Genomic DNA, 7,700 nt, shown 5'->3' with positions numbered 1-7,700 from the left:
CTCTAATCCCTTCCATATATCCATCTTTGATCTCTTTCAACCCTACACAAAGATCTATAGTAACTAGAGAATCCTGAGAGTGGGAGTAGTCTTCTCCCAGAAAGAGCACACCAAGAAGTTATCGGATGGGGTTGGGGATTTAGCTCAGTGGTAGAGCGCTTGCCTAGGAAGCGCAAGGCCCTGGGTTCGATCCCCAGCTCCGAAAAAAAGAACCAAAAAAAAAAAAAAAAAAAAAAAAAAAAAGAAGTTATCGGATAACAAATGGTTAACCTTGAAAACATACATACCAGTAACGTTCTACTATACATATATTTGCATGTGATTAGCTGTAATGAAAAAATGCTAACTTCATGTACATTTTCATGTACCTAGTGAAAATGCCTAACTCTTTTTGGCCACCATAGGCTTCTGAAATCTTGTTTTATCTTGGGATTCCACATTAATTGGGCTCAGTTCATCCTGGATTTCAGTCATATTTCAGTGCCTTTGGTCTTCCCCAAGGTCAGCTTTGGAATCTTGATTCTGGAGGTGCCACCAACATCCTGTTCGTTGGGAGTAGTTCTCCAGTCCAAGGGTCTTTATTCAATACTTCATAAATCACATTGTACTTGGGAGTAAGACCTTTGGTTCCAACCTGGTTACCAACTCCCTTTTTTTTTCAGCTCTCTTCTTGTTCCACTGTCCCCCTTACATTCCAGATTTTTTTGAGTCTCCTTTTCATATTCCTTGTGGTTGCCAGAGAAAACTCCCGTTGCTTCCTGCCATTGTTCCTCAGTGGTCTCCATCCACTACTGGAATAAAAGTGAGCACACACACCTTCCAGCCTCTCTCCCACTCTTGTTCCTGTGGCCCCTACCCCATCCATTTCAGCACACCAGTGTCTTGCCTTGCTTTAAGAACATTATGCTCCAAGATGGAGAGATGGCTCAGTTGTTAGGAGTACTTGCTGCTTTTTCAGAGGACCCAGGCACGAGAACCTAGATTTAGCCTGGTGTGGTGTATGTGACCTTGAAACCGGAGTGCTGGGGAGACAGAGATGGGTGGATCCATTTGGCTCACTGGCTGCCGGCGAGTCAGGTTGGCCTACTTAGCAAGCTCCAGGTTAATGACCCTATCTCAAAAACTAAATTCAAAATAGGTGGACAGTACAGGAGGAGTGAGTGATACCTGAGGTTCTCTGGCCTCCACACACATGTATATACATGTGTATGCATACGTGCACTCACAGAAGCACATACACAACCACACAAAACTCAGCAGGCCACCGGCTTCCCAGCATAGGGAAAGCAGAACCAGGAGGACTGAGAGTTTGAGGTCAGCCTGGGCTAAATAAGGAGATTTGACCTCAAAACCCAAAACCCTCCAAACTCATTCCTACCTAATGGTTTGGCCCTGATGTGAAGGGTCTCATTATATGTAGCCTCAACTGACCTATAATTCACACTGTAGACCAGGCTTGACCTCAAACTCACACAGATTCACTTTCCTCTGCATCCAGAGTGCTGGGATTAAAGGTATGTGCTACCAAATATCTTACGTCATTCCAGAAGAATAAGAGGATTGGAGCTCTAGCCTCTGACTCAACCCCTGAAGACGACAGTGACCTCTTGTATACAGTAGGGACTCAATAAATGCCACTGAAATGAAAGTATTTCTGTAAAGTGTCTGAGGTAACCCAGTCAGCAAGCTGCATCTAAAGAGAGGGAGATCAGGAAGATGTCTCAGGAAGGAATCCGGCTGCTCCAGATCATGCCCTCTGCTCTAACCTGTCCACCTTGAGACACAAAGGTGCTCTGTTGAAAGGTAGGAAGTGGCACAGATGTCCTGATGCCAGCATCAGGTGACAGCAAAGGGCATGGCAATCTGAGAGTAGAGCTCACTGAAGTGAGCTGTCCCTCATGACCTAAACAGGACTCCCCCACAAAGGGCAGCCATCCTTAGGTGCCAGTGCTTATAACCTAATGCCCTCTCAGCTGCCTCCCGGGACTTCCACAACCACCAGAATGTCCCGGGAGGCTACTAGGGGTGCTGGGAGGTGGCATGTAGTGTGGCATTGCTATTGGGATGGTTAGATAGGATATCGCTTGGACAGTGATGGTGACGATGGATCAGAAAGGTTGCCTGGAGTGACGGAATGAGATGTGGACCAACAGGGCTTTGTGTTCACCTCAGCAAGAAATTCTGGCACTGCTCCACCAGGCTGGGTGGGGCAGCCAGTGTGGCAGAATGTCGCACTTGGATCAGAAAAGTTTGACACATACGCACTCTCTCACTCTCGCACTTACTCTCACATGCTGTTTGTGATGGTTTGACTATGCTTGCCTCAGCGAGTGGCACTATTAGGAGGTGTGGCCTTGTTGGAGGAAGTGTGTCACTGTGGGGGTGGGCTTTGAGACCCTCCTCCTAGTCTCGTGGGTGCCAGCCTTTTCATGTCTGCCTTTAGATCAAGCTGTAGAACTTTGGGTTCCTCTAGCCCCATGCCTGCCTGGACACTGCCTCCATCCTGCCTTGATACTGGACTGAACCTCTGAACCTGTAAGCCAGCCCCAAATAAGGCTTGCCTTGGTTATGGTGGTTCTTCACAGCAATGGAAACTGTAACTAAGACACTCTTACACACACACACACACACACACACACACACACACACACACACACACTCCACTTTCTCTTACTTACATTCTCTGACACTGTCAAACACTGGCTCACACGTCCTCACCCTCACAGTCTTTCACATCCATGCTGACAGGACACAAACCATCCACTATCAAGCTACGACTGTCTCTGATGTTCTCAGACACCCAGCTTCCTCTCCTTGTGGCTCCTTGTCTTGTTCTTCCCTCAACAGAGTGGTGCCATTGTCAGGGCTTCGTCCTGGCCTTCTGCAAAGCCTCTGTGCCTTGGCCGAGGCCCTGGGAAAAGAGAGTAGAGCCTTCCTGCTACCAGCCTGAACTGGAACCTCAGACATGGAGGCTCAGGCTTTCTTAGCCAAGACCTGGCAGAGCTCACGCCCTCTGACCCAGAACTCTATGCCAAGAGGTGGTCCTGAGAGATGCTTCCCCGGTATAAGCATCCGTGGTGGTGGTGGGGAGAGGCTGGGGCCAAGGTGACGATGGAACCTACAAAGTTGTTTCTTTTTAAAAAAACAGGGTCTTAGTATGTAGCCCGCGTTGGCCTTTAGACTCCTCGAACTCCTGAGTGCTAGGGTTATAGGCATGTTCTCCTATGCCTGGCTCCAAACCTCTTGAGAGAAGTCTTTCTAAAGCACACTGCCTGAGGAACAGAGAGCAGAAGGACCCATGTGGAAATGTTGGCCCCAGCAGATGTGACTGACCTCTACTTGGCATCACATGTAACCTCTGACCTGTCCCTATAGACTTGGGCCCAGGACTTCGCATTGGTAACACGACCCTCAGGCAGTTGTGCCAGGGTTTTGAGAATTCTGGCAGTCAGTGTGCTCCGATGTGAGGTGGTGAGGCTGGACACCCCTGAGCTCAGTGTCTTGCTGGGTCCAGAAAGCTAGCACACAACGTGTAATCTCAGCACTTAAGAGGTCGAGACAGGAGGACTGAAATTCTAGTCAGGCTGGGAGCCGGTGGGAAGGGAGCTGAGGCATCCATTGCCCACCATTACCAGAATCATAGCAAGGGCCAGAAAAGCAGGTAGCTGTTCAGCAAAGCCAAAAGAGTGGTGTGCACACTTTTTATCCCAACACAGGCAGGTGGCTCTCTGTGAGTTGGGAGGCCAGCCTGGTCTACACAGTAAGTTCAGGACAGTCGGGGCTGCATAGTGAGACCCTGCCTCAAAATAAAATCCTGTTTTACAAAAGTACTTAAAGGGCCGAGGGGGGGTGGAGACAGAGAGAGAGAGAGAGAGAGAGAGAGAGAGAGAGAGAGAGAGAGAGAGAGAGAGGGCGCTGGAATTTGGTACTTTATCAGTTCTTTTTCCCACCTGTTATCCCCCTGGTTTCATCCCCCATTACAACAGACAGGAGAGAAAGAAGAATGGGGGATGGGGATGGAGATAGACATTCTTAAAACTAATTTATTTGTTCTTGTTTCTTTTTTGAGCATGGCTACTAGCCACAACCAGTCCCACTTAGCATTTATATAGCCTCTGAAAAGTTCCCAGAACTCAAAACCTCAGGCAATTGCAGGAATTATTTGCAGCTGGCAAAACCATGCCTCTGCTAGAGCCCAAGGCAAATCATAGTCAGGTGCTGTGGACAGTTTGGAAGAGTCCTGTATTCCCACACTTGTGAATAAAACAGAAACATGTTTGTACAGTATTTCTGTGTTTTTAAAGAAACCAAAATTTGGGGCTGGAGAGATGGCTCAGCAGTTAAGAGCGCTGACTGCTCTTCCAGAGGTCCTGAGTTCAAATCCCAGCAACCACATGGTGGCTCACAACTAACTGTAATGAGATCCGATGCCCTCTTACACTGTGTCTGAAGACAGCAACAGTGTACTCATAGACATAAAATAAATAAATAAATAAATAAATCTATTTTTAAAAGAGGAAACCAAAATTTTAGAATTCTCACTATACAAAGGTAGTAAAAAATTGAAGCATGTGTATGTACTTATGTGTGTGTGCTTGTGCGTGTGTGTGTGTGCTTGTGCATGTGTGTGTGCTTGTGTGTGTGTGCTTGTGTGTGTGTGTGGTTGTGTATGTGTGTTTGTGTGTATGTGTGTGCTTGTGTGTGTGTGCTTGTGTGTATGTGTGTGCTTGTGTGTATGTGTGCTTATGTGTGTGTTTGTGTGTGTGCTTGTGTGTATGTGTGTGCTTGTGCATGTGTGTGTGCTTGTGTGTGTGTGCTTGTGTATGTGTTTGTGTGTGTGTGCTTGTGTGTGTGTGCTTGTGTATGTGTTTGTGTGTGTGTGCTTGTGTATGTGTTTGTGTGTGTGTGTGCTTGTGTATGTGTTTGTGTGTGTGTGCTTGTGCACGTGTGTGCCGTGTTCATACCCATCGACATAGACTCAGCAGAAACCAGAAAGGCTACAAGGATGGGGTCATGGCCTAGAGGGATTTGGAAGGGTGGGACTGAGAAACTTACTGTTTCTTCTTTACCCATTCCTTTTTTTTTCCCTTCAGGGATTTGGTGGCAATGACCACGATTGGCCTTTATCATCAGAAGAAAGCAAAAGAAAATTCCATCTTGAAAAGTCTGCTGCTGAGGTTAGGGGCCTTCGACGACACGTGCTTTCTGTTCCCGTGGTTATGTAAAGCTGAGCCTGTGTTTCATAAGCCGGGCTGCTGCCTAGGATGTCTGGGGAGAGAGCAGAGCCTCGGGCTGTGGATGTGCCCCTGCCCTTGTTTGACTGTCCCCATGCAGCTCAGGGTGAAGTTACCCTAATGAGCCCCGACACATCTGCCATTCACCATCCAGCATCTACCGAGTGGGCACTGATGAGGCGTGAATGACCTCTAGCAGCTGCGTTCCTGAGTGACAGAGCTGGCATTGCTTTGGCGCCCTGGACGCATGTGTGCACTCCCGGGGCATGCCCCAGCTGGGTGCTGTGAGCCCCAAGCCAGCACAGGCCTTGTACTGAAGCCAAGCTCCACGGCTGTGGCCTTGGGACACTTCCTTTGACTCACAGCCAGGGCTCCTGGCCAGCATGGCCCTGGGGTGAATCTTTATGGGGTAAGTGCCTGGCACTGCCCCCCACGGCACCTTACAGCGAGCACCTGACAGGCTTTGTAGACTGGTTAATAACTCTACTGCCCTCCCTAAACCAGAATTTCCTTCTACAGGCATTTTTGGGATCTCTCTCTCTTTAAAAAAAAAGATTTATTTGTGTGTATGAGTGCTTGACTGTGTGTATGTATGCACATTACATGTGTGCCTGGTGTCTGAGAGACCAGAAGAAGGCATTGGATCCCCTGGAACTGGAGTTACAGATGGTTGTGAGCCACCATGTGGGTGCTGCGAACTGACCTTAGGGCCTGTCCTCTGCAAGAGCAGGCGGTGAGCTCTTAACCCCTGAACATCTCTCCTCAGCTCTGGAAACACCAGATGGATGGAATTATGTAAGAAATAAAGAGTAAAACCCTGAAATTTCTGACTGTAAAACTAAGATATGGTTAGTGTAAAAATCAGAAAAATGAAATCAGGTCTATAATTTCAGATATTTGAGTCCTTCTTGGTCTACTTAGTAGGTCCCTGTCTCACAAGAATTTTGTATTATTATTATTATTATTAATTATTTTCAGATAGTGTCTCAGGTAACTCAGCTCAGCAAGGTGACCTTAGACACTTGATCATCTTGATTTTTCTTTTAGGATTTATTTATTTATTATTTCTTCCTGCATTTATGCTTGCAGGCCGGAAGGGAGCACCAGATGTCATCATAGATGGTTATGAGCATGGCGATGTGGTTGGGTGGTTGGGAACTGAACTCAGGACCTCTGGAAGAACAGTCGATGCTCTTAACCTCTGAGCCATCTCTCCAGCCCCTGCCTTCGTCTCTCCTTAAGTGCTGGATCACAGGTATGTAATAGCACAAAAACAATAACAATAACAACAATAACAATAACAACGACAACCACAACTAAGGTGGAAGAACCATGCATGATGGCAGATGCTGATAGTCCCAACATTTGGAGGATGAGACAAGAGGACTATAGCGAGTTCAAGGCTAGCTTGTGCTGTGTAGTGAGTTCTAGGCCAGCCTGTGCTACATAGTGAGTTCTAGACCAGCCTGTGCTACATAGTGAGATCACATCAAAAATGAATAAAAGAAAGTTCAGGACAGTCTGTTCTTAGAAACAATGGAAAGGCCGTATTTGTAGCCCAGCGACAGCTTACTTAGCTCTCACAGAGCCCTGAGCTCATTACTGAAAACAAAAGCATACATAACCCCGGGAATACAGAAAACTCTAAGGTAAACTAAAATCACCTATAATTTCACACAAAGAGGATGACTGTTAACCTGTCCATTTGACAAATACTGGATTTTAGGCTGAGCTAAGGAAGGGGTACCTGTGCCTCTCTCTCTGATGGCCATGCAAGGTTGGGGTACCTATGCCTCTCTCTCTGATGGCCGTGGGAGGTTGGGGTACCTATGCCTCTCTGATGGCCGTGGGAGGTTGGGGTACCTGTGCCTCTCTGATGGCCATGCAAGTGAGGTTGGGGTACCTATGCCTCTCTCTCTGATGGCCGTGCGAGGTTGGGGTACCTATGCCTCTCTCTCTGATGGCCATGGGAGGTTGGGGTACCTATGCCTCTCTGATGGCCGTGCGAGGTTGGGGTACCTATGCTCTCTGATGGTCATGGGAGGTTGAAAATGTGTAGTCACTACTATTACAGCTCTTTAAAAAAAATTTAACAAGATCATCAGAACATACCATTTCTCTTATTTTCCCCCTGCATTTAAAAATTCCTCAAAGACAGCATAAAAATTTAGATTATATTAATTAATTTGGTGTGTGCATAGGAGTGGGACATGCATGCCAAGTGGCAGTCAAGGGACAGCTTGCAGAAGTCAGTGCTGTCCTTTGACCATGTGAGCCTGGGGGATTAAGCTCAGGTGGTCAGGTTTGGTGACAAACATGCTTTACTGGCATTTACCTTTTACGCCACCAGCCACAAAGATATCAGGTGGGTGTGCGCTGTCCAATCACTCGGCCGTGCTGAGATCAGGGATGTTTGGATTGCTTTCTGCCTTTCATCCTGATGGGAACCTGCATATATCTTTGTCC

This window comes from Rattus norvegicus, chromosome 16, assembly GCF_021556685.1.
Source record: "Rattus norvegicus strain SHRSP/BbbUtx chromosome 16, alternate assembly SHRSP_T2T, whole genome shotgun sequence".
NCBI lineage: Eukaryota > Metazoa > Chordata > Mammalia > Rodentia > Muridae > Rattus > Rattus norvegicus.
The sequence above is the reverse complement of the archived record's forward strand: the minus strand, read 5'-3'. Positions refer to the sequence as shown.